The sequence below is a fragment of the Lutra lutra genome, chromosome 5 (assembly GCF_902655055.1).
Source record: "Lutra lutra chromosome 5, mLutLut1.2, whole genome shotgun sequence".
NCBI classification, from domain to species: domain Eukaryota; kingdom Metazoa; phylum Chordata; class Mammalia; order Carnivora; family Mustelidae; genus Lutra; species Lutra lutra.
This window is the reverse complement of record NC_062282.1, coordinates 100,167,740-100,192,294: the sequence shown is the minus strand read 5'-3', so window position 1 is coordinate 100,192,294 and position 24,555 is coordinate 100,167,740. Positions and strand designations below refer to the sequence as shown.

The following is a 24,555-nucleotide window of genomic DNA, read 5'->3' as shown; positions in this document are numbered from 1 at the left end:
TATATATATATCGGTAGAAGTCCCAAAAGTCACATCCAGACATTTTCAATGTCTGGAAGAAACAAAGAGGAGGATTCCTGACCTATCTTTCTTATTAAGAGTGAGAAATTCTTTCCCAGAAGTCTCTCCTATCCCACCTCTCCCCTTGCTCTCAGGATTAACTGGCCAGAACTGGGTCACAAAGTCCATGCTGAGTCACTCACTGGTGACATAATTGGATACTGAACAGCCTGGAGTAATCTGGAGAGATAGAAGAACCAGCACCACAACAGCAGGAATGGCTTTTGTGGACCAAATAACCCCCGAAGTTCTTGGACAATTCAGGAAGAGGGCACAGGGCCACTACACATTCCACCCTCCCAACTGAGCTGCTTTAGTCCTAAATACAAATGAGATGTTGTTATGTTTCTATCCCCAGGCTACTGAAGCCTAATCAATCATTTTACATAAAAAGACAAACAAAGCAAATAAAATCGCATAGCTCAACATGGTGCAGTGGAGAGAGGACTGCTAACCAAGGCACCTGGCTTTCATAATACCTTGCTCTGGGATCTGCAAAGTTCTTCTAACCTGTCTGGGCTTCAGCTGGCCCGTCTTTCAAATGAATGTCCAAAGATTGTGAGATGAGACAGTAAAGTAATCACAAGTCTTTCTCTCTACTCTAATACAAACACAGAGAAATGGTGATACAAATGGAATATAAAACATTAAAAAATAGATATACTAAAGAGTTTTAGACCCAATTCCAATGTGTGTGTGTGTGTGTGTGTGTGTGTGTGTGTGTGTGTGTACTGGGGGGTGTTTCCATATACCACCAAGCAACTCTTGGGACAACAGCTAGCTGGGTGCTCTATAGTTCAACTCAGCTCTGACACAATTTACCTGAACATAGATAGCATCAGTTCCCACAAGGTAAGGACTGAGTCCCACAAGACTGCCCCTCCCCCAATCCTGTTCCATTTCAGATGCAAGTAAATCCACATTGTCCCCTATACTTCTGACCAAGCTACTATAGATCAGACATTCCCGTGACTCCCACCACCTCAGGTTTTGTTAATTTCTTAGAGTAGTTCACAGAACTCAGGAAACTAGTGCACTCACTAGATTACCAGTTGAGTTTCAAAGGATACAACTCAGGAACAGCCAGATGGAAAAGCTGCACGGGGTAAGGTGTGGAGAAAGAGGGCAGAGCTACCATGGCCTCTCCGGGTGCATCCTTCTCCCTGAATCTCGAGTTCACCAACCTGCAAGCCTTCTGGGTTTTCATGGAGGCTTCTCTCCAGATGCGTGGTTGATTAAATCACTGGTCTTTGGCTACTGATTCAGCCTCCAGCCCCTCCCTCCTTTCTGGGGGTAGGAGTGGGACTGAAAGTTCTAAGGCTCTGATCATATGGTTAGCTCTTTGGCGACCAGCTCCCATCCTCAGGTACTATCCCAAAGTCACCTCATCAACAAAGGACACCTTTTCACCTCTCATCACAGAGGAAATTCCAAGGGCTTTAGAAATTCTGTGTCAGAAACAATGTAAAACCAAATATACATATTTCTTTTCATAAACCAGAAAATCACACCTAATCAGAAACCAAAGGAAAAAAATCTCTTCTTAAAATCAGAAACAGCAGGGGCGCCTGGGTGGCTCAGTGGGTTAATCCTCTGCCTTCGGCTCAGGTCATGATCTCAGGGTCCTGGGATCGAGCCCCGCATCGGGCTCTCTGCTCAGCGAGGAGCCTGCTTCCTCCTCTCTCTCTCTCTGCCTGCCTCTCTGCCTACTTGTGATCTTTCTCTGTCAAATAAATTAAAAAAAAAAAAATCAGAAATAGCAAATGTTTGGAAAGTTGGAGTCATGGTGCCTGTGGAAACTAGGTCCTGTCAGAGGTCCTTTGGAAATGGGGACCAAGTGAACTGTGCATCATGGTGGACCAGGTTCTCTAAGTGAAGCAGGGTGCTGGGACAATACCTCCAACCAGGGCACTGGGGCTGAAATCCCAGCAATGGCTACAAATGTCCCACCTAAGAGATCCCCAGACTGGAACTGGAGCCTCCGTCTGCCTTCAGAGCCACCACACCACAGGGCTTAGCCCTTATAGTCCAGGAACCCAAGGCCGCTCAGCTCCCAGAGAGCCCAAGGATTCATGTCTCTCTTAAGATCAATCCCAGGGTGCAGCCACTCTGGAAAACAGCATGGAGTTTCCTCAAAAAGTTGAAAATAGAGCTACCCTATGACCCAGCAATCACACTACTGGGTATTTACCCTAAAGATACAAATGTAGTGATCCGAAGGGGCACATACACCCCAATGTTTATAGCAGCAATGTCCACAATAGCCAAACTATGCAAAGAGCCGAGATGTCCATCAACAGATGAATGGATAAAGAAGATGTGGTATATATATACAATGGAATACTGTGCAGCCATCAAAAAATCCCCTGAAATCTTGCCATTTGCAATGACGTGGATGGAACTAGAGGGTATTACGCTAAGTGAAATAAGTCAATCAGGGAAAGACAATTATCATGTGATCTCTCCGATATGAGGAATTTGAGAGTCAGGGCAGGGGGTTGTGGGGGTTAGAGAGGGAAAAATGAAGCAAGATGGGACCAGGAAGGGAGAGGAAACAAACTGCGGGTTGCTGGGGGTGGGGGTAAGGATAGGGTGGCTGGGTGATGGATATTGGGGAGGGTATGTGCTATGGTGAGTGCTGTGAAGTGTGTAAGCCTGATGATTCACAGACCTGTACCCCTGGGACAAATAATACATTATACGTTAATTTTAAAAGCCTATTTCTATTTGTTAATTTAATACACATATATTTAAATTCATGTATCATATAAAATAAATATTGATTCATAAAAAAAGGATCGACCCCAGGGATCTGGTTTTTAACCAGGCCTGAGGCCTCCATTCCTTTGTCTATATAATCCCCCCTCCTGTCTCCTCTCCCTCCACTCCTGCCCCACTATTTGAACATACAACTCTAAATGTCTGTTTGTCTAATTATTTGTTTACTAATTGTACACACAAGAAATATTCATTCATTATAAAACATATACAAAAGAAATTTTAAAAAGATGGAAAAAAAATGGAGTAAAACATAATTCAAGGTTTTCTGCTAATTATGATGGTCCCATTCTACCATGAGCTGATGTCAGTTGCTATTACTTGAGATTTTCACTAATGACATAGGGTATAAATCTGTATTTCCAAAAGCTTTCTTGATAGTGTTTAGTATTTCTGGCAGGCTTCTTTGCAGATCTGATTACATTATCATTATTTTAACTTTGTAATATGGTTGAAGAAATAGGAAAAATTTCAGCTGTGCTGTTTTCTTGTTCTTTGCTTCGGTTTGCACTATTAATATTCTACTCAACTTGTAATTCTTTTGGGCAGGAATCCTCTTAAGCCAAATGTCCAGATTATTAGTTGGCAACATACAGGCTACGTTAGGTTGCATTACACTGCAAGCCAATGAAGGAATGATGTTGGAAGAGTCACCCACTTCACCGCATGGAATTCCCAGCTTTCCCTCGGGGTAACTCCAGCCCTGTTGAACTGTAACCATCTTGCATATGGACTAAGGGAGGGCATGTGTCATTAGGTCTATTAAGTGTTGATAAATCTAAATTTCTTATGGAAAGGATAAATATGAATAGCTTTGAAGTTCAGCCCCCTCTCCTTTAGAGACCCGTGAGTTGCATTTTTCATTTGTTCACTCAAGTAAATGATCATTGTAGATTTTGGCAAGGGAGTGAACAGTCATTTAAAGGGGCACTCATTTCACCTTTAACTAAGACCTCTCTACCCCTAACATATGCCATTCCCATCCATATGACACCTCAAATATCTTGCCCAGTAGCTGAAAGAGGCTTAAGAGAATTCAATTTTATCTCAGCAGAGGGCGTCGCTTCCTTCCAGGAAAGTGACAAGCCCTTAGCAAAGAGAGGCTGTCTTAAGACCTGGGACCTAAGAAAAGAGGTCATGAGAGCAGTGTCTATGTCTATAAGAGCTGAATGAAGCTCATTCTTTATCCAAACTAATATTCTCACTTCCTGAGGGGACTCAATCCAGAGAATTGCTCAGAATTCTATAGTTAGCTGATGACTAAACTAGCACCTGAATTCAGGCCTTCTACCCTGAGCCCAGTGCACTCTCCCATTCCTCACAGTCCTCCCATGTGTATTTGTTAAGCAACAGTAACCTTGGTCCATTTCATTTGATGTAATTACTGATATATTAGCATTTTAATCTGGCATATTATTTCACAATTTCAACACATCCTACCTCTTCAATAATTATTCTTCTTTTGTTTTCTGACTACTTTTGGATTGACTAAGATTGTTTATTACTGTTTTTTCCACTTTGCCATTTTGGAAGACTTAGATTAATTATTTCTTCTTTCAGAGGTTAGTTTAAAAACTTTGTTTTTTGGCCATTTATTACATCTTCAACCTTACATTGTTAAACTTACTCAAATCTAATATTAACACTGATCTTTATTATTGGCTTATACAATTTAGAAACATAAGAACACTTAAACCCACACCCAAACTCTTGCTATTATTGACAGTGTTTTAAATTTTATCTAATTTTTTAAATTCCACAAGACACTTCTATTGTTGTTGTTGTTGTTGTTGTTTTCTTGCATCTCAGACTTGCCATCTGGATCATTTTACTTTATCCTGAAATACATCTTTTAGAATTTCCCAAACTCTCTCATTTGAAATAAGTCTTCATTCATCTTTGAATGAAGATATACATATACATATACATATACATAGATACATATACATACATATACATATACATATACATACATACATACACACATACATACACACACATACACATTTACTGGGAATAGAATTCTAAGTAGACACTTATTTTTTTTCAGCATGTTGACAATATCATTTTACTGTCTTCCAACTTCCATTATTGATCTTAGAAGTCAGCTGTCAATTTAACTTTGTCTTTAAAGACAATACATCCTTTCCCCTATGGCTGCTTTAAATGTATGGCATATAGACAGTTCAGGGGTTTTTTTGGCTTCCTATGGTTTTACTATAATGTGCATGGGAATGCTGCGTAAATATACTGGGCAGACTCTTTTAGGCTTCTTGAATCTATGGAAAGATGTCTTTCATTAGCTCTAAATATTCTCAGGTATTATATCTTAAGATAGTACTTTTCGCTCTCCTTCAAACATGGGGTCTTCAAACAGACTCTAGCTCTTTCTTCTTTAAACAAAGCAAGATGGTTTTATATTTTATGGTTAATAATTCCAACAGACATTATTGCCAATGCTTATGGGCCTATATGAGTTGTCATTTCTGCTGTTTCCTGCTCATTGTGTTTTATTTCCCCATAATGACGTGATTTTTGAGAGTGTGCTGGGCCCTGTATTTTAAAAATTATCTGTAAGAATAATCTGAGACTTAGCATGATAACATCTTCAAAAAGGATTTTCATTTGTCTTTGCCAGACACCTAGGGTGCTATTAGTCTAGCTCCAACTCAAACCAAGTTCAATGTTCAAGGTTGCCTAGACCATCCACCTGACAGAAAGGGAGAAACTGTGTGCAGGGATTGGTTTATTCATGATTCACCTTACTGGAAGCTGCAACTCTTTGGGATCTCAGTTTAAAGAGAAGGTGATTGACAAGAATCCCCACCTTTGGTGGACTGCAGGTCTTTCCTATTATCCCCCACACCAGGAATTTATCAGAAGTACAGTTCAGTTTTATAGCTAGTTCTTTAGGATTGACAAAAGCCCAGAAGGCAAAATCAGATTTGAATATCAGTCCTATTCCATGAGTTCTCCTCTTCTGGATTTTGGCTTTTAAACTCCTCACTACCTTGTTGACATTTTGAGGCCTTTAAGATGTTTTTCATATTTCATCTCAAAATTCTTTATTTATTTTTTTTTTTTAGTGGAGGCTTGGTCCAAATTTCCCAGTCATCAGTTATTGGGACTAGATGTTACAATTTAGTCATCAGAGGAAAGGAAAATTTTTAGTCCTTTATTTCTACTTTATGTTTATCAACTTGTTAGTCCCTATAAAGTACTTTGCATATGCCAAGAATGTAATTTATCTAACAGAACCAATATTGTTATTGAGCACTCATCAAATCCATCCTTTCAAAGAACCCTATCTGGTATGATACAAAATAGATCATAAGACATTTTTAAGTCATGACTACTTCTAGCCTTTGGACTTTAGTATGATAAACTGATGGCCCACGAACTTGTAAAAACATAATGGAAGATCCAGGGATCATATATAACATACATACGTAATATATCCTACTAAGAGCACTTGCTCTTCCCACTGAATAAAAGCCTCTAACCCTTCCCTTGCCTCTTTCAGATGTTTTCTCTGTTCTTACCTTCTCACTGAGGCCTTCCCCAGACATCCTACTTGAAACTATAAACTCTACCTCATTCCCACACTTCTTAATTTCCCTTGTTCTTTTATCCATCTTCCTCCACCATTTTATATACTATATATTATATACCTTGGCTCTATTTATGGCTGCCTCTCCAATCTTGATATATCTGTTTAACTTCTATGTTCCTGGGTTATAAAATAGGACTAAGAAAACTATCCCACCATTCTTCATATAGCTTTTTCACATATAAGCATTGTAATAGATCAGGAAGAAAGTCTAAAAAATGATTTTTTTGAAAAAAAGAACCAAATGAAAATTCTAGAACTGAAAATTACAACATCAAAAAGAATCTACTGGTTGGGCTTAACAGTAAAATAGAGAGAACAGAACAAAAATCAGTGTACTTTAAAAAAAAAAAAAAAAAAAATCAGTGTACTTTAAAATAGTTCAAACAATGGTAGAAACAAAGAACAGAGAGAAGAGAGATTTAAAAAAAAAAAATGAGCAAATCCCCAGAGACCTGTGGATAATATCAAAAGGTCTAATATAGGGGCGCCTGGGTGGCTCAGTGGGTTAAGCCGCTGCCTTCGGCTCAGGTCATGATCTCAGGGTCCTGGGATCGAGTCCCGCATCGGGCTCTCTGCTCGGCGGGGAGCCTGCTTCCCTCTCTCTCTCTGCCTGCCTGCCTCTCTGTCTACTTGTGATCTCTCTCTGTCAAATAAATAAATAAAATCTTTATAAAGAAAAAAAAAAGGTCTAATATATGTGCAATTGGAGTCACTGAAGGAGAAAAGAGAAAAAAGGGGGCAGCAAAGACTATTTGAAAAAAGAATAGATGAAAAACATCACAATTAGGAGAAAGATTTAAATTTACAGATTTGTAAAGGAGAGCAAACCCACACAAAATAGATTTAAACACACATACAAGCATAGGCATATGAGTGTCAAACTGCTAAAAATGAAATTTGATGAGAAAAACTTGAAGAAAAAAGAACCAAAGGACTTCTACAAACTCATTCCGCATAAAGTAAAATATTACAACCAAAATTTAGTGAGCTTGGAGTACTGGGGAAAATTTTACACTGGAAACATTGCTGCTTTTCACTACGTAGCACAACAGGTATGCCAGGAGTTCACTGACAAGGAGTGTCAGATAAAACAGAGATGGCTGGCTGGAGAGGATATTAACAGCCCTTTATTTCTGTTTTGGTTGGGCAAGTCTCCCCTGGGAAACAGGATGATACAGGCTCACTGAAGGCAGACAGATTTTGACACAAATAGTTCTAAAATCAGGGAAAGAGAGAAGTGAGATCCTCATGGTAAGCTTGCAAATGGCCTGACCAGAAAGTCTAGTGCTTCTTGGAGCCAGGGGAATTTCTGAAGTAGAATTAGAGGAAAGAAATTTGGGGGACATGGGGAATTCCCAGAAGATTTTGATTATTTGCCTGCATTTGTTTGCTCGGTGTGATTTTCTTCCTTCACACTGTGATCTAACCCTTCTCAGGGTGGGCAGGTCTCATGAACAAGTGTTTTGAAAAAAAAGAAGGCAGATCATTCTTTCCCTTCCCTTTCTTGAATACATCACAGAGTTCTAGAGGTAGCTGTAGACAGATCAGTTTTCCAGGGAAGGGTTCTTAACTCTTTTTGGCAGATGTGGTGTCTTTAGTTCATGGAGGATGATTTTAATGACTGAGAACAAATAAATAAAACTCCCAAATGTAAACCCAAAGTTTGTTGCTTGTAATTATATTTTCCACGCTAGACTAGAAATGAGGTTATAGCTTATTTGTGACATAAACCTCTTTTCCTCTTTTTGTTCCCCCTTCCTTCTCCACCAACCCATGATTCCCTCACCATCTTTATGCTTTAGGATCAATATTCCTCAGGGGAGGGAGGAGTAGAGCAGTCCAAGCAATCAGTACAGTTTGGTTGCCTGATGTGGAGGCAAGTGCCCAGTGTCAGGTCCCACAGCTGCACACCAATGGGAAAGGTGCAAACTCCCAGCATCGCAGCAAGTCTTCCAGGCCTGTCTGCAGCCCTTCCTGTGAGCAGAGGCCTTTTCCTGTGTTTGAACTCACCACCAATGGCTGTCCTACCAAAGGTAAACAGCAGCAGTCTAAGCAAACTACCCTTTTTCCAAAAGAAAGCTTTTAACTTTTCTTTTGGAGGAGGCAGAAGGGGGTTGTTTGAGGACTGGGTGGAGGAGGACAGGGAGGAGGTGAGACCAGAGGAAACACAAGTGACCCCAAGCCTTGCCTTGCATGTTTGTTCTCTCTCCTCTCCTCTCCTCTCTTCTCTTTCCTTTTCTTTTCACCTCCCTCATTATTTTTGGCTGGCTCCTTTGTGCAGGCTGCCTTCTATTAGCTGACAGCTGCTTTGAACGTCAGTCGTATCAGGTCATCTGCGAGCTGTGCACTTCTACTCACATCACTCTGAGGCCTCCAGTTTTTCAGCTTCAAAGTGCCTCACAAGTGGTGACTTGCCTCCTTTGGGGTGAGTGTTAAAAGAAGGGGAAGCCTGGAAAAACTCATGACATTTCTGGAATTAAGCCTGGAAGCTTCTATCTCATTTTGCAGAAGAATAAATCAGGACCAGGGCTCCTGGGTGGCTCAGTTGGTTGAGCATCAGACTCTTGGTTTCCACTCAGGTCAGGATTTTAGGTCCTGTTACAGAGGCCGTGTCAGGCTTCTCACTCAGTAGGCTCAGCACCAGGTCGGAGTAGCTTGAGAAATTCTCTCTCCCTCCCACCCCCGCCCCCAGCTTGTGTACTCTCTTTGAAATAAATAAAATCTTTTAAAAAAAGAATGAGTGAAGAAATCAGGGCCAAAGAAGAGCAGTAAAGCCTACTGCCAGGCCTTGTGGCTAGTAAGTGGAAGGATGGGGAACCAGATCTCCTCATGTCTAATCCCAAAGGGGTTCTTCCTGGTCCTTGCATTTATTTATTTATTTATTTACTTACTTACTTATTTATTTATAAATACTACATTTTTTAGAAGATTTTACTTATTTAAGAGAGAGAGCAAGAGAGAACAAGGGCACAAAGGCGGGGGGTGGGGAGGAGTAGAAGGTGAGGGAGAAGCAGACTCCCTGCTGAGCAGAGATCCTGATGCAGAACTCAATCCTAGCACCCTAGGATCATAATCGGAGCCTCAGGAAGACACTTAACCAACTGAGCCACCCAGGTGCCCCTGGACCTTGCATTTAAATCCATGTTTCTCAAGGAATCTTAGCTTCCTCCTATGTTGGGGATGATGACATTTGAGAGGGGATGGGGGAAGGAAGGGTGGAGGAGAATGCCTACTGGCCCCTTCAAGGGAGACCTTCTCTTTGATCTCATTCATTCATTCAACAAATATGTATGGAGCGATTTCTATGTTCCAGGTAACTTCTAGACGCTAGAGATAAAACAAAGAACTCAGAAAGTTTGGGTTCCCAAAAAGTTTGTAATCTGTTGTTTGTACTCGTCTCTAATAAGATTGTGTTTTTGGTAAACTGGTTCTGTTAATTCTTTTTTTTTAAATAAAATATTTCCCCCCCAAAATAAAATATTTTCCATATCTAGCTTTCAAAGCCTTAACTGATATTCATCAAACACTCACAGCCTTAAGCAGAGATTTTGCCATTACATAACAAATTAGCTGCTGATCTTCCAACTCCGGACAGTTTGAAATCTATTTTAAAAAAAGAAGAAACACACCTAAAAAAAGACGTGCCCCAGACAGCATCATCTCCGCTCACTGACAAATGTAGGAGAGAAATAAAGAAACAAATCAATGATACAGATGGCCAGCTGAACACTTACAGTCCGTTATATCCACCCCAGGGGTCACTCTCCAGTATTCCAGGCAGAATGCAGAAAAGTATGAATACTTTAAAGCTAACCCCCTTTGTTTGGTGATGGGGTGGACATGGATGTGGCAGCTAATAGCCTTGTTGAGTTTCAGAGTCAAACCGTGATTGCTGTCAGCAAATATCCCACCTGGGATTTGGGGTTTGAAAATTTAAGGCCAAAAGTAAACTAACGGCCTTTCTGGTGTTAATGTATTTATTACCTTTCAGGGTGTAACAAATTTCCCCCAAACCTAGTGGCTTCAAAAGCACAAATATTAATTATTTCACAGATTCTATGGGCTGGGCATCAGGAAGAACTTAGCCAGGTGATTTGGTTCAGGAGCTCTCACGAGTCTGCCATCAGAATGGGGCATCAGAAGGCTTGACTGGGCTGGATGAGTCACTGTCAGAATGGGGCATGCACAGGGCTGTTAGAGGAGGCCTCAGTTTCTCTTCGTGTGCCCCTTTCCACAAGTTACTTAAGTGTCCTTACAACATAGCAGCTAGACTGCTTTCCCCAGAGAGAGCACTCTAAGAGAGTGAATGGAGAGGAAACCTTAATGCCTTTTATGATGGGTCTTCTAAGTCCTTCCCCAGTACATCTGCCTTATTCTGTTTTTAGAAACAAATCACTAAGTCCAAGTGATTAGATCTCCAAGGGTGGAAAATTGGGCTCCATCTTCTCTTAAAAAGAGGCATATCATAGACGTATTTTAAGACCATCAAATTTAGGTTCCTTTCTCATATAAAATTTATTTTTTTGTAGAATCTTAAAACAAATCAGCAGTTTCATCTGCTAATACTTCCCTATAAACTTTAAAAACAAAACCACCATTACATTATCACCCCCTCAAATTAATAATCCCTTACTATCTTTTAAAAACAATGTTTTCAGTTCTAAAATTTTAAAACCAAGAGATTCCACATCAAAATTTATATTTTTTATTTTTTAAGATAAGATGATTCAGTCCCATTAGGCCTATGTTCTCACATGGTCACAAAACACTTTAGATGGGACATGGACCCTTCAATTTGCCATGCTCCTTACCACACCCTCTTGTATTATGCAGGGGGCACTGATCTGTGGTTCATTTAATATTTGGGTTTATCACTGGTCTAGGTCCAAGGAGGCTGAAAAGTATGGCAATGGCATTGAGGGAAAGAAAAGCCTGACCACCAGTGTGAGCTGGGTCCCAGAAGATCAGGAAATGAGTCAGGGTGTAGGTTTTCATAGAATAGCAGCAACCCTTGGATCTTACCTATGCAGGGCTGTAGAGATGACAAGGGTAATGTAGGCCTGTAGAGATGACAAGGGTAACCAGAGATCTGGGCATTAGTCAATACGGTCTTGGAGTATTTGGTTGCTGTTCCTGCACAGAATTTGGTCCTGAGGACCTAGAGCCCCAGGCACAATCACCCACCACTGAGGGGACCATGAATCAGCCAACAAATATCAAGTTTCAGTGCTTTTCCTGGGACTGTGGAAGTTACAACCTAAAGAAGGGCCTGACAGCCATGAAAATTGATATAGAATTGGTAAGCCAGCTTTATCATATTTAATTCAATTTATAAATATAAAGAGAGCTATTTCTTGTCCCTTGAGTGCCACAGCCATGTACAATTTTAGGATGCCTGGAGAGAACGTGTATGTGGAGAAAAAGGCCTCTGTGGTCCCTCTGGAGGAAAGCTGAAAGGATGAGCTTTACAGAATTGTGGAAATGAATACTGGAGGAGAAGCCGTGCCCATCTCTAGCAAAATAATGAACCCATAGTTTCTTTTTAACACAACTACTGCCATTCCTTAAATTAACAATGCCCATTTGCTTGTATCAGACTTCTGGAGCTCAGAATGCACTTTCCCATAGACAGCACATGTTCCTTGGTGTTTAGTCCACAGGCCAGACCACAAGACCCATTATACGCTGGAAATAAATCCTAATGCTACCAATCTGTCACCTATAACAGGCTTCCTTAGAAAACTTCAGCCCGAATTCTTACATGGAATACCTAGAACACATTTTCCCCAACCCTAGCAGTTCAGACACTGAGTTCTTCTATTCCATCCCTCAAACTCATTCCCTCTCAGCCAGGTCTGAAGCCACAAGTTTTCAGGGACAGCACTGGGTATATGCTAGAGGAGAAGGACCTTTTTTGGGTGAATGTTAAGAAATTGAGGCATGGGGATTCCTCTTAGGCCAGTGACAGCAAGACAAGCAGACCAGGAGGCTGGGCTGGAGCAAGGCAGGTAGATACTCAGCTTTGGAGGTTCCTGGAAATTGAGGATAAGGGTGGGGACATGGTAGAATGTGTTGCCATTCAGGAGTATGAATCTTTCATAAGTCAGCTGTCTGTGTGCCAGGTACTGTCAATATTCATTTTCCAACATCCTCTTGTCATACAATATATCAGCATAGCTCTCACATCTTATCATCCCATGACCTCTCCGGGAATTGCCATGCCCACCGACATCTCTGGATAGGCTCTTAAAGGCACGATCAAATTTAGACGAGACTTCACAACTGTTCATCTTCTCCTACTCTTGCCCCTCTAAAATCCATCCCTTACACAGTGACCACAATAAGCATTCTGAAATGCAAGTCTGATGATGTCATTCCTCTCTGTAAAATCTCCAATGATTTCCCATCCATCTTAGCATCAGTTCCAGAATCCAAACTCAGACCTATTGGGCTGCCCCCTGTGTAAGCTGCCACCCCATCTCTGTCTGGCACACACCTGCTCAATCTTCAGGTCTCAATTTACATGTCATTTTCTTTTCTTTTTTCTTTTTTTTTTAAGATTTTATTTATATTACAGAGATAACAAGTAGGCGGAGGCAGGCAGAGAGAGAGGGGGAAGCAGGCTCCCTGCTGAGCAGAGAGCCTGATGCGGGGCACGATCCCAGGACCCTGGGATCATGACCTGAGCCAAAGGCAGAGGCTTAACCCACTGAGCCACCCAGGCACCCCTACATGTCATTTTCTTATGAGGACCTTCCCAGACCATTTGTCCAGATTTAGTACCAGACTTCAAGCTCTCTTAACTCCTCTACTTCTTCCTCAGAGGACTGACCACAACTGTAATTATTTACACATTCAGGTTCAACCTGTTCAGTTTGTTTGCTGTGTCTCTCCTCTGCCAGGCTGTGAAATCCAGAAGCACACAAACTGTAAAGTTTTTTTGGCGAGATAAACACAACACCAGGCAAAGTGGGTGCAAGGCAAGATTTATTAAAGGCACTCTCCGGCGAAGTTTCAGGGCTCAGGAGAAGGGGAGCCAGGAAAGTTACGCCGGGAGGAGGTGGGCACCCTTGGGTGAGGTTCCGCGACTCTGGAAAGCAGAGTGGCAGAAGTCGCACCCAAGGCAGGGAGAAGGGGGCTTTTAAGGGGCCTCGAGGGGAGTTCAAGTGTCTTTTGGCAAGTTTCCCTTATTTGGATATTTCGCCTGCTCGTCGGGGCCCCATTGGTCCACTGGAGTCCGGGGCGGGGGTCTCAGATTCCCACTTGCCAGGGTCCCATTAGTCCACGGGAGCCCGGGGCGGGGGGCTTTTCAGATTCCTGCTTGGGGCTTTGTTCTCCTGTCCGAGCTCAGGTTTTGTGGTGGGAACTTTCGCCATCTTAAGTAGCCCTTTCTTTCTGCCAGCCCAACACGAACCACATCTAGCACAGGGTTTTCTGGTCTGTAAGACAAGCTCACCAAATGATTGCAGAAGGATCCTCTGTGCCACGCATTTTTACCTTTTATGTCATAAAGCATGTTACTCTCCAGTCTGAAGGGCCATTCACTGAGATTTTATTATGTGATAAGAAGTGTTTGGTTAGAGGGCAGGGCAAGTTAGAATTGGGGTTCAAGGTCCAAATTCCCTGGATTTGAAATCTTACTCATCATGTGATGTTGGGGGGATAGAACTTCTCCATGCCTGTTTCCTCATCTATCAAAAAAGACAAGGGAAAAGACAGTAAGAGCACCTACTTCATAGGGCAGTGTGATGACTGAGTTATGGCGTGTAGTGTGTTTATTAGAACGGGGCCTGGTGCTTGGTGAGTATGTGAAAGATGTTAACTATTCCTCTTTACTCCTAATACTATGAAAACTAGGTATTATGTTATTATCTCCCCTTTGTCAAATGAGCAAACTAGAAGCATAAAAAAGACTTTAACTTCAATAACTTGTTAAAAAAATCCTTCGTATCATTTTTATATGCAGGAGGAAAAAAAACTAAAAAGAAAAAAAGAAATGAATGTCCTCATATTTTGAGACTTGAGACTTGGAGGATGTTGGGGCTTGGCAAGATGAAGAGAATGAATCAAAGATACAAAGGAAGCGTGAAGGCAGTTTCAGGCCCAGGACTAAGCCCTCTCTTCTATGCACTGATATGATGAAACTTAGCATGTCCATAAAAAGCCGAGATGGGAGGAATGTGGAAGGGAGAGGGGGAGTCAATGGAGTCTGACTCAGAGCAGCATCTCCAGGCGGCAGGAGGAAGTCAGAGCTCCAGCTTCGCAAGCCCTTCCAGAGCTGCTCAGGAACTCTGCCAATTATCTCCAAGGGCATCACCTCCTCAAACTGAATCCATTTAAATTTAAAAACAAAAACAAACAAAAAAAACCCACGAAAAAACTATGCCATGCATCTCATGTGAGAGGAAGCAAATGCCAAAAACCAAAACCAACCAAACAAAAGAAAACAAAACAAAATCAAGCAAAAACGTTGTGAATTGCTTAGGGACAATTGTCCTAGAGGGAGGTGATTCCTGTATCAGACATTTTAAAAGACACCTGGCAAGGACAGGAATTCCTGGAGCCCACTTGTAATGGTACCAAACTAGAACAAACCCTCACTCCTTCTAGTCAGCCTCCCCTGTATTAACTGTGGTACTGTCACAAAATAAAATACTCTCTAAAAACATGAACGAATGAGCCACACCTGCACTCTAAAATAGGGGTGAAAGTCACAAATATTGGGAGAGGGGAACACAAAACAGAACTACAATCTGATATCATCTGTTATATAAATTCAAAACCAGGTAATTCACATCTATACCAGGATAGAGATGTCAGGACCATGTGACCCCTGAAGGGAGGTAGTGGCTGGAACGCCAAAGGGCGGGGGTGGGGGGGAGATTTCCTTTCGTTTCTGTTACTCAGATATGTTCATTTTGTGAAAGTTTAGTGACATGCACTTATTTTTTGTGCACTGTTCTGACCATATGCTGTATTTCAGTCCACCCTTCATTTCCTCACCTTCCATGATTGGGGTCAAGTTAGTCCTGCAGTCAATAGATAGCCTCAGAGTTCTGGATAACCAGAAGCTTGGAGAAGTATCAAAGAGGATGCTTGCCAATTGGGAAGCCATTTTGCATAGAGCTCATGTTTCTGTTGTGCTGATTCTGAGTCCTGGATCACTGCCTTGGCCTCACTGAATTTTACATCTTGGTTTTTCTTCTTGTCCTCTGATCCTGTCACAGGGTCTTGCAGTCCTCTTTCTACTCAAACAATCTCCACAGTAACCAGTGCCATATGGGGCTTACCTGAGAGGTGAGTGGCCGAGCCATATTCCATTTCTACACATGTGTTCCCTCAGTTGTCTGGGGTTCGCGCATCCATTCCCTTTACTTTCAGTCAAAACCCGAAGAAGCCATGAGACAGCGGGGCAGGAAGCTTCACCAGCTTGAGCTGCCTGGTTAGAAATCTCTCCTGTGAGACCTGATGGGGGGTACTCGGGAGTTTCAGCTTCTAGACACATGGTGGGAGAAGCTCCAAGTACCACAGGAGAACTCTTGATGTGCCTGGCTGGGAGAAGGGAGAAGCCTTTTCTGTGAGCCTCCCAGGCTGGGCTACAACGAGGCCTGTGCGTGGATGGGCTTGGCACGGGCAAGACTGAGAATTCTTTTTCAGAAACTGGGGCAGGCATATTCAGACATTTTGAAAACACAAGACATGGGCTTCCAGGTTTTCCAGAGGTGACGTGGCGGGTCTGGACCAGACGCCGCTCCGTTACAGCAAGGCCGCGTGGCTGGGATGGCATATGGCCCCGGCCAGACCAGCCTGTCTCTGGGCGGGTCAGCTGGCCTGCAGAAAACAACAGGCCTCAACGTGACAGTTCCCACATTCTGCAGACTTGAAAGGGAAATCCTCTGGCCTCTGACTGGGCTCCTGGGGCTCAGCCCTGGCCTTGCCTGAGGCCACAGGAGGAAGAACAATAAGGAAAGGGGGCCTGTTGCTGTCCCTGGCTCTTCAGGTGATCAGACACATCTTCACTCCTGCCAGGGCTCTGTAGCCTGAGCTTCCTTGTTCCTCCAAGTGCCCTCACTGCCTCTGCTGAGCGATGCCACAGAAACCCAGCCCAGCCTCTGCCTACTTCTCCCCACTCACCCTCACCTCACCTCCACCTATTTCCACTTTCTAGTGCACATTCCGGCACGGGGCTTCCTGATGCTCACAAGCGCTCCAGCATCTGCCCCCAAGCTGCCAGACCTGTAAAAAATCTCTGTACCTATCCCTTCTCCGCTCCATGCTCTCATGCTCCTCTTCTGCTTTCTCAGACTCACTGTGATTTTCTTTCCCTTTTCTGCAAAGGCAGGGTGCAGAGGAAGGCCAGCAGGGGGCCCAGGGCCCTAGAGCTGACTCAGGAGACAGAGGAGCATTTTGGGTTTTGCCCCTGATGTGCGTGACCTGGGGCAAGTGGGACAGACTCTTGTCTGGGTGTGAGTTTTCTCATGTGCGGATGGGGCTGGGGGACCCAGGCCAGAAATCCCTATGTTGTACCAGGAGGGGTGCCATCGGCATTACAAGAAAGAAGACTGTTCTGGCTCGAATAAACCTACTGAGTAACACACATATGCAGATAGATGGAAGGATGGATGGATAGATCAACAGATAAATTAATGGGGGAAGAAAACTGTAAAAGAGTAACCTTATTCACCATTGAACCCAATAAAAGTCTTTCGGAGACACTGAATCAGAATCCCCCTTTCCCTGAATTCACCTCAACTGGTCCTTGTGATCAGGTGTGACTCTCCACCCTATTTTTTCACAACTGAGTGAAATAAGGAAGTTCCTTGAAGCTGGTTTTTCTTCTGCTGCCACGAAGGTCCACATAACTGCTGGTTCCCGTTTGCGGTGAAAATGGTCTTAACCAGATGAATGAAAGGTACAAGATACACAACACAATCAGAGCGCCCCTCCTCTAACCAGAGCTCACGCCGACCCACTGAACTACCACGCACCTCTCGCTTGTTAAAGGATATTCCCTCCATGTCCTCACTCCTTCTAGTCAGCCTCCCCTTCCCTTTTCAACAATTGGCCGGCTCATCCAAGACCTAGGCGGCTTCACTGTCTTTTGAAAACAAATGAGAAATTAATTGCCTTTCAGTTTTTCCAGAGGTGACAAAGTCCAACATGAGCTAACTATGTCCAGTGGCAGTATGGGTGGGTGGCTTTTTGGTTTTGTTTTGTTTTCTTTTTGAACATATCAACAAACATGGAAGCTTGACTTGGTGTTGGCTGCAGAAAGCTCTCAGGAACTAGTGCATGAATCTGCTCTGTTCCTGGAAGAAGTCTAAGAATCTGCAGTTGGGCTACAAAATGGCAGCAATGCTGGTGTTTTAAAGAGCCCAAGAAGAGCCAGATGTCCTGACTGACCGGCACCCTGCCCAGCCTCACCGGCTGCAGGTTTGCCTCGGGTAACACAACCTTTGCTCAGAGGCAACGTGAAATTATTTGTTCCCTTTTGGCTGTGTCAGTTCTGCAAACCAGATACCAGAGGCTACAAGCTCAGGAGAGCCTGCCTTTCTGGAACACCATTTGTTTGGACAGGACAGGCCAGTAAGGCTTTTCATCTCTTTAAACCTCTTGGGGTTGAGGGGGTGGGGTGAGGTGGGGGGGGAGCATATTTGAGGAATTCCTTTTTTCAAAGATTTTTTTTTTTTGCCCCTTCCAACATTTTGTTTAAGAGAAAATGAGATGTCTATCTTCTGTTTCCTTATTTTTTTTCAGGAAAGCAAAGGGTTGTTGACTTCCTCCCTCTCCCCTCCCTTCCTTCCTTCTTCCCGAAGGTACTCATCTGAGAAAAAGAGAACGAAGTATTGTTCCTGTTCTCTTTCTTAAGTCATTTGAAACATTGTCCCTGCGAGTTCTTTAAGTTCCCTGCAATCTGTACACAAGAGAAAGAGGGAGAGAGAGAGTGAGAGAGACAGAGAGAGCCAGGGATCAGGTAAAGCACTGGGGCTGCTGCAGCCATTCAGACTCAGGAGCTGGTAAGTTACCCATGCAATCATTTCTACTTCCATTTCAATGTCCTTGGGATGGATACTGCTGTGGGCACCTCCAACAGAAAATGCCTTGCTGGGTATAATCCTTAATCAAAAGGTATGACTGATGGATGGCCCAAGATTTAAGCTTATACTTTTTTTTTTTTTTTTTTAAGAGGATACTGATGCTTTGCAGAGCTGAGGCCGGCAGAACTGGAAATAAAATTGCACTGGGGCTAAGGAGGACAGTGTGTTAAACTGATTTGGGGTACAGATAGCGTGGCTGGGTTAGCCTGGAGCCACTGGAGTGTGTGATGTGTCTTACTGGAGGGTTCAGTGTTCCTCAGTGCTATGTCCTGGGAAACTTTGGAGGGTGTCTGCTAAGAACTGTGGTTTGCGCTAGGGCTTTTGTTACTTGTTGTCTGGATTGAGGGTAGACTTCTCTTGTTCTTTTCTTTCCATTCAAGACCACCCTTCCCCCCAAAAGAATGTTAAGTTATAACTGTTATTCTGCATCACTGAGGCTGGAGGGAAAAGAAACGAATGTCACTTTGAATTGTACTGCACGCTTATGTATTCAGTTCCCACATGTGGACTGAGTGTAAATTTATTACCCCTGTCAGTGGAAGATGTCACCTGCCACATGAAAGAAGGCAAAGATTCGGGGGCATATAGCTTTAGTTTTGGAAAACAACATGTGGCTAGAATAGGATTAAGATTGATCTCTTCTGACAGGAGGAGCAAAAAACTAAGCTACAGACGCGATCGAAAAATACTCACCCAGCTCCTGGTTTTCCAAGCACCAGATAGAACAGAGCAAATTGGTCAAGCTTATGAAGACAGCTAGTTTTTAAAAGTCTAACTTGCTTCACTTAAACTTGTCAGAAAGGATAATGTTACCAAGAACTCATCAAGGCAAGCCATGAGGGAGTCAAGAGCACACTGTCAAAAATAGGCCAGCAAGGTCACTCGGAAAGACTATGTATAATTACTAATATTAGCCATTTAATTCAGAGAGGTGTTGAGTGGGTGAAAGACAAAGATCATGCAGTTTTTTGAATATTCGTTTCTATAAAACTTAGGGAAAGAATTAACCTAGAAAGTGAAGAGTATGCTAAAAACAACCAGTCTCTCGTTTATAGATTAATTTGGCCAGGCTGCATATGAACCACAACCCAGTAATTAATCTTTACTCAAAACTGAGCCATCATCTTAATGAGACTGAGAAAATGTGCTGCCACCAGGCTGTAATGGACGTTTTGTTCCATTAGTCAGATTTCTTTTTTCTTCTCCTTTTTTCAAGAGGCTTTCTTTATGAGCACTGTAAAATGAGCAATGTAAGACAAGCATGATTAGCGTTTGCCTGCTTCAGGACGCAAAATTATTCTAATAACACTTGAAAGGGGCTTCCAGCCACCCCATTTCATAGATGTTTGGGTCAAAGGCTAGCGAGGACTGACCGACTTGGGCATTTTGCACCTTTTGTCAGCAACTGTGACCCCAGGAGAAAACTCTGGGTTGTGATCTCAACTCGCTTCTTTCGGTTTCATTTTTTCTTGAGAACATACTTAATTTTGTGCTTAATTAGAACAACATAGAATGTTCTGCAGTTTGGTTATTGAATAAAAGCATCAGATGCAATACAGTATGACAAAAAATGACGGCAGGGTCACCCTGTCTGAAGACAAGCAAGGTAAAATGTGGGTATGATGCCAATGGCGCAGAAAACAGCCACACTTCTAGCATGCGTCTTCACTGTGGCCTGAGGTTAAGGAGCTCGGGATATGTTCTCTTCTTTAGAAGAAAAAATACGGATTATTTCCATTTAAGTTGTTAAGCCAGTGCAATGAGAATATTAGTTTGAGGCTGGGGGAAAATTTCATCTACATAAAGAGAAAAACCATTTAGTCTAGTTGCTACCAATCTGTCTCCACTCAACTCCAGGGAGTTGGCACTTATGGAAACTTCCACTGTGTGATTCTTCTTTAGGGTCATTGGAGGCTCTTTTGTGATATCATCAGGGGAACTCCTGCTCAGAATGATTCAGAATTTGATGCAAAGAAGATTTCGTTAATTTATTTGGGTCAAAACTGTGCATCTAATTACAAATTTGTCAAATAAGTGTTAAATTATGTTAGGATGTGTCCTGTAGGTTTTCGTGCTGCAATGTGAATCAAATTAGAGCCTCAAAAGCACGGACTTTGTTGTCCTACAAATTTGGGTTTGAATTCTAGCTTTGTCACTTGCTGACTATGGACCGGACTTAGGACAGGCTGTTCACCCGCCCCTAAGCCTCAGTTTCCTTAAGTATAAACCTGCATCCATGTAATAGACTTGTGAGGATTAAATAAGATTATGTATGTAATGCAATCAACTGTGGCAATTATGGACAACGCATGGCAAGTAGCTGGCAAGTAGCAGGAGTCAATCAATACCAGCTGTAATTTTTTAAATTTTCATATATTACTTAAGAGTACTGTATTTTTAAAAATGTGGTGAATAGAACACTTCTTCCATAATTTGTCGTCATTATCTTTGGTCAATACTGTGACAAGGGTCTATCAGAACAAAATTCCTCTTCGCAGCTTTAGAGTTGGGCCCACATTTAGTGAAGGTATCCTGATCCCCAAATTCTTGTAAGATAAAGGAAGACAGAGCTGAATGTTTTGATGTTCATTTCCGCTCATGGCAGAAACACCAGATTTAACCTCATTAAAATGCCGGCTGTGTTCAACAGAGCTTGATGCAGGGGAAAGGTTGCCCTGGAATAAAAGTTTTCAGCTTAGATGAGTGTTAGAAGAGACTGCAATTATACTGTAGATGTTCCATTCTCCCTTTCACCTACTTCCCTAAACCATTGAGCTCTGTGTCGTTGGTGACCTTTTCCCTGGCCATGGAGGGCTGGAGACACGTTTTTTTGGAGACCATCGTGGCAGTACCGTGACTCAGCCACAGAGAAAGGACTTGAAATGACATGTTGTCTCCCTAGTGAGGGCGGCACCCTTGGTGATTTCTCTCCCGAAACATTTTCATAAAGAGCTACTTAACTTCACGTAGATAATAAGAACACCATTATCACCATAGTGTGTGTAGGTGGCTGGAGGTGGGTGGGGGGTGTGGTTCATCCAACTGCTGTTTTTCCTCTCACTTTAAACTTTAAAACATACATGCTGATTAATTTGTCAAATTAACGATACTTTAGCTCAGGTCTTGGTTAAACTTCCCTCTCTACTTTCCCGAAGAAAACGTACAACCACAACAACGACCAGAAACCTATCACTTATAACGCGAAACTTTGAGATTCTTTTGTTGGATTTCTGATACAGTAAAGACTTGTTTGAACAACTTAATCTTTGGAGAGCCACCTGAGGTTGGGTTGTTCTACATACTGCGCAAAAGGTACCTTCAAATGTGACTTCAGCGTAATAGAACAAGGAGCAGACTAGGAGTCATAGAATTTGGGTTCTGTTCTCGTCTGACCTCCACCATTCCCTGTATGTATGACCTGGAAGGTTTCTTTACTTGATTGGACCTCAGTTTTCTTGTCTCCAAAATGATGGAATCAAACAAAATCGGTGATTCTCAGGGTGGTTTGTGTGGGTTCAGTGTGCATCAGAATTTACCCGGGTGCTTGTTTACACTCTTCTCCCCTTCCCACTGCAGTGGGTGATCTGTGAGATCTGATACTGACATCCTATGATTTTCTAAACAAATGGTAAGTGTCTCGTTCTGTTTTCTTCAGGATTGCACTGACATTAAATAAAAATTAAATTAAATTAAATTCCATTAAAAAGTGGAATTCCTTTTAAGTGGAATTCCTATTCGGCATCACATATTTTCTCCAGAAATTAGTTTTCAGTTGATCAATTGTAATTCTAGGAGCTGTTAGTCTTATGAAGTAAGAAATATGCTAGCCAAACAATCTGTTGAGACTAATCAGAGTTCTATAACCATATATAAATCACAAAGAGAGCAATTGCTTAGGTGTATAAATATTGTAATAATGCATGCATAGCATTTTTTGATTTATGCATTTCTATAATATTTTCCTCTTACAGTGAGCATGCATTGTTTATTTAGTCAAGAAAAACAGATACTAAATTTTTCTATTCAAGTTTTAAAAATTATTCCTAGTTTCAATCTCATAGACTTTTTGATTTGTTTTTGCGTTTTGACAGTGTGTGCTTGCCGGGCTTATTTCAGATATCAGATCCTCGTCCCTAAGTTAGTGGTCACATGGAAAGGCAAAAGGATGATACTGGTGTTTGAAAAACCAGCACACGCAAGCCATGTTAAATCTGCTTTCATTAGGGCGCCTGGGTGGCTCAGTGGGTTAAGCCGCTGCCTTTGGCTCAGGTCATGATCTCAGGGTCCTGGGATCGAGTCCCACATCGGGCTCTCTGCTCGGCAGGAAGCCTGCTTCCCTCTCTCTCTCTCTCTGCCTGCCTCTCCGTCTACTTGTGATCTCTGTCAAATAAATAAATAAAATCTTTTAAAAAAAAATCTGCTTTAATTATAGGGAAAACCTGCAACTTAAAGAAGAAATTGTTCTGATTTTCTTGATTTTGTTTCTACCTAAATCACTCAATTTTTTTCCTCAAAGTTTATACCTAATTAAGTGGAGTAGCAAGAGACGCAGGTCTCCATCTGATAGGAACAGAGAGACAAGAGAGACACAACAGCACTCTTAGAAGCAGCTAGCCTAATAATGGCTGCTTGCTTGTGACCATTCAAATAACAAATACTTCGGGGGAAAAACAAAGACATTCAGATAAAGGAATAAGAACATGTCTTCATCAGGAGATACATGTAAGATAGGAGTTCACCAGAAAATAGACATCATGAGGATAGGGACCTCATCTGTTCACTGCGATGTGCTCAGGGCCTAGAAAAACACACGCATCTAACAGCTGCACAATAAATATTTGTTGAATAGATAACTTAATACTTAAATGGGTTGTAGAGTGAAATATGCTGTTTACATAAAGCCAAATGCAGTAGCTAGTAAGTAAAAAAAGTTCATCAAACTTTTTTAGGGTCTAGGCGATGGCAAACTGCCAACCTGACATATTTCTTCCCCTCCTCAATTGACTGCAATTATGGCTTGTTCCACCATTATGTGTGTGGCGCTGCTATACTTATGTGTATTAATGTGTCATCTCAGCAAGGACCCCACCTACTCGCTTGTGGGAGATCAACGTTTCTCAGATCCACAAAGAAGACTGTCGGTCGCATTTTATTTTCCATTTGTTTTCTGGGCAGATGATGGGTTAGCAAATTGTTTTTGGAGAAAGAAAGAAAGAGAGAGAGAGATGGTTTGTTTTTCCTTGGCTAGAAGAGCCGAGGGCCAGAATTCAGCCTTGTAGGAAATGCTCAGGGCTCTCTGTTTTTTTATAGGCAGGGTTGTAAATTCAAGTAAAGGGATGTCACTCGGGCTGAGTTTACACAAACATGAAGGGGTGAATTCAGGGAGGGAAATGTGATCTCCTTGTGGTGCACAACACCCTTTCCTTTATATAAGCAGGCAGTAGAGATGATCAAATGGACAAACACAGGACAGAGGCAGATCTGTATCTTTTTGGCCAATTTAAAGTGTAAATATAAATATAACAACAACAAGGGGCTCATGGGGTCCAAGGTTTCTGTCATTTGCAGTAGAAACTGAAAAAGCTCTTTCTGTTCACACTGATAAAGCCAAGGACCAGAGCACAAAAAGGCAATTTTGACCCATGCTATTTTCCTGTAATATGTTACGGCCTCACTTAGACCTCATTCTATGATGGCCACAGATCTAAAAGGGCAGAATGAGCACCACCACCCCCACCATCACCAACGGCAACATTTAGAGAGGAGTCATTTCCAAGTTTGGAGCCTGCTAAGATCTGTATATACATCATTTCACCTTGCCTTCCCATTCTAAGGAGTTAGTGCTTTCTTGCTCTCAATTCAGAAATGATGAAAGACAACCACCTTGTTTAAGAGATAAACTAGAGGGGCACCTGGGTGGCTCAGTGGGTTAAGCCTCTGCCTTCGGCTCACGTCATGATCTCAGGGTCCTGGGATCGAGCCCCACATCAGGCTCTCTGCTCAGCA

General features: G+C 42.4%; 1 protein-coding gene across 1 annotated transcript in view; it reads left to right on the top strand.

Annotated features, from left to right (window-relative positions):
• The first annotated feature begins 18,296 nt into the window (after positions 1–18,296).
• ZNF366 (zinc finger protein 366) overlaps positions 18,297–24,555 on the top strand; it is a 67,825-nt gene continuing 61,566 nt past the window's right edge. Inside the window, exon 1 of the mRNA XM_047730454.1 lies at positions 18,297–18,468. The gene's annotated coding sequence lies outside the window, so the exon portion shown is untranslated. The remainder of the gene's footprint in view (positions 18,469–24,555) is intronic.